Here is a 3,497-nt window from a genome sequence, read left to right as displayed (position 1 = left end):
TTTTAGATAAAGTTCAGAATTATGAGCTTTTGGAGGGGAGGTGGGGCAGAAGTAGAGTAAGTACGCGTTAAACGTTTGGCGAATGTGCTCTCCAGACATCCTCTTGATGAATCCAATCTCGTTACCAGTGTTTGCAACCCTGGAAACGTGGTTGTTTGTGGGTCCTGGTGTCAGTCTTAAGTTTGCGTTCAAATCAAGTAAACCAACTCTAAATTTATTTTTTCCGATCTCACAACTTTGCTCTCATTTGGATTGAAGTAAAGACGATTTATATTTTCCACAGACCAGTAAGAGAGTAGAAATGTTATTTTTATCCCGCGTTAATGTACATCGAAGTCATAAGCAAAGAAAATGGCTCAAACACCACCAAGCTTTCGTTGAGTTATTTTTTTTGTATCACCTGGAAAAAAATGGCTCAATTTACTTTCCTGGCTAGCTAAATGTTGGTTATTTTTTTGGCTGGCAAAAAAGGGGAGAAAGAGACATTCCTGGCTGGGGAAATGCCTTTTTGGTAAATATCCTGCCTGGGAAAAGCTCTTAAAGTAAAGATCCTGGCTGGAAATTGTATTTTAAATTCTAGCTCTAGCTGGCTTTGGGGAGCGGATATAATTTTGCCACAGAAGTTAATAGTCAACCAAAAAACAATTAGTGACTGTTGAAATATTACTGGAGGCGATATCCAATCACTTTATAAATTTTTCTCGTTGGGTACTCCTGACAAAAAATACAAATGCAAAACAGAGACTTGAAGACAGTTTCAAGGAACACCGACGTCCCGTTGACAGACCCACTTCTTCTTCAAGACAAGCAACTGTTTCTGATCATTTCACCAACAATACTGAACCACACACCTCACGACATGGAACTTATCCCATTGGAACTCATCCGCACATCTCGTAACTCCATATTCAAAACCCGAGAAGCGTTTCTAATCGACAGGGGCCAAACACTTGAACCTAAAGGTATAAAAAAAAAGAGAATGACTGTAAAAATATATATCCTCGCAGCCGTACAACCAGCCTCGCATTATTACTTTGTTTTAAATCCACAAATTATTTGCTGGTTAGAGGAGGCAGTGTGGCCCAGTGGTTAGGGCGCTTGCCTTGAGATCCGGAGATCCCGGGTTCAAGACCCGCTCTGACCACTCGTTGAATTTGATCCTGGTAGTCCCTGGTTCAACTTCCCAGCTGCACTTGTAAATAGCCAACTGGTTTGCCTCCGGCCAGTTGGGATTCTTAACAGTTGTAGTTGTTGTGTTCTGTTGTTTCGTTGATTCATTGGCCCTGAAAAACCCCTATGGGGAGAGGTCAATTAAGTATGTATGTATGTATGTATGTATGTATGTATGTATGTATGTATGTATGTATGTATGTATGTATGTATGTATGTATGTATGTATGTATGTATGTATGTATCTGCCAAGATCAGGCGCTTCCACTTTGTTCAGCTGGTCCTTGCATAAAAATTGTCTTCAAATATATACCGGTATATTTCTTTCATTCGACTTCATGCTGCGTGGTCGTTGTCATAGTGTTGTCATAAACATCATGAGACCTCCAAATTCCCACGTTCCAAGGGATTCCATTCTCTCCTGATGCTAACGCCATTCTTTATGCCAATCCACTGCAGGACGTACCAGGCAGCTATGTCAAGGAAATAGAGTCTGGTGAGTTCTTTTAGCTTTCCAAATTGTTACCAAAAAATCTCTCAAGTTTTGATGATGGGAAACCCTTAGCCTAACAATGGAAAATTCCGTTGTCAAAGTCAGCAAGAAAGCCAAGTCAAGTACCCCTATAACTGACATTGAACAGTGGACTACTGCTCTATGTAAACTCCAAATCGAACCACCCACCTCGCACAATTGAAATATCCCTAAGTCCATCAACAAGCGTCTTTCCGAGGTATACTCTGATAAAGAATAGAAGCACCCTTCTATCAAAATACTCTTCACAATTACGGGTACAATAATACGCTTTTTTTTAACCGCAATCAGCACGTCCGTCAAGTTTCAGAAAGAATCGTCACCGCAACGTCATCTGGTACAATCCCCCGTTCAGCAGAAACGTAGCCATCAACGTTGGACGTGCATTCTTCATAATCCTCGACGAAGAATTCCCTACAAATCACATCCTCCACAAAATCTTCAATCTATCTACAATTAAAAGCAGCTACAGCTGTATACCAAATCAACGCACACAACAAGCCCATCCTACATTCCACGCATGATACACCAAAATCATGCAGCTGCCGAAAGCCAGCTGACTGTCCTTTGAACGGTAATTGCCTAAAATCCTCTGTCATCTACCAAGCAAAAGTCAAAACAAACGACAGGAAACCACCTCAAACTTACATCGGCCTTACAGAAAACTCCTTCAAAACAGGATTCACGAACAATAAAAACTCATTCAACGATCACAAAAAGAAATGTTTGTAAATTGAAGGAGACAAAGGAAGATTTTCAGATTAGCTGGAAGATCTTGAAACACGCCACCTCTTTTAACCTGATTTCGGAATGATGTAATCTATGCTTGTGGGGGAGGTATTGTACTATCTGCAGACCTGACCTCGCGACCTTGAACAAGCGTAACGAACTGGTATAAACCCGAAGACACGCGAGGAAATTCCTTCTTGGCAACTTTATATGTTGATTCGTTTCTACGCAATACCATTTGTTTAAATTCGAATTTGGCGCGCGAGTGTTATCCTATCATGTATACGCGTGTGTTTTCAGAAAAAAGACATAACCGACCGACTCAAAATTAGGAAACGCATTCGGCGGTAAAGGGAGAAAAGAATTGGTCGGCAAAAATCTATTTCGTGTTTTCGTTTAACGACCCGTTCGTACGTTAGTAATCGGTAGTGTTACTTCGGTTTGAAGAATACAATAAATATTTGATCACTTCATCAGGACTGCAAGACGGTATTTTTAGCACTATAGTTGCAACGTAGTGCACAATCCAAATCCGTCCTTGATGATTCATTGATTACTGTAGACACAACACAGGGCCGTAGCCAGAAACAAGCATTATGACTCAGGCAATGTCCGTGGTTAAATTACCTTCCTATTGTAGGTATTTTTATTTCTTACTTTTGTCGTAATAACAAGTACTAGACCAGATGACAATATTTAAGGCCATAGAACCCTAAGAAACTAAACGCTTACACAGAGTTGGACAGCGACTGCACACAAAGTTACTGCACCATTACTTATAGCCGTTGTCAAATCTCCGATTGCACCATCAGTCGTAGCCCTTGTGAAATCTCCGATGACGTAATAGTCTTAGCTTTCTTTCTCAAAAGTCACGATTACATGTTTCAATAAGACACAAAAAAATATATATTTTGTTGTAAATAAAGAGGGGACCATATTCATAAAATTTTAAGTACTAACAAGTACCAGGACGGGTGACAATATTTCAGGCCATAGAACCCTAAGAAACTGTTAAACGCTTACACAGAATTGGGAGCGATACCACAAACTTCTTCTCTGTTATTCC

This window comes from Montipora foliosa, chromosome 6 (assembly GCF_036669935.1).
Source record: "Montipora foliosa isolate CH-2021 chromosome 6, ASM3666993v2, whole genome shotgun sequence".
Lineage (NCBI taxonomy): Eukaryota > Metazoa > Cnidaria > Anthozoa > Scleractinia > Acroporidae > Montipora > Montipora foliosa.
Note: the sequence above shows the minus strand (reverse complement) of the source record.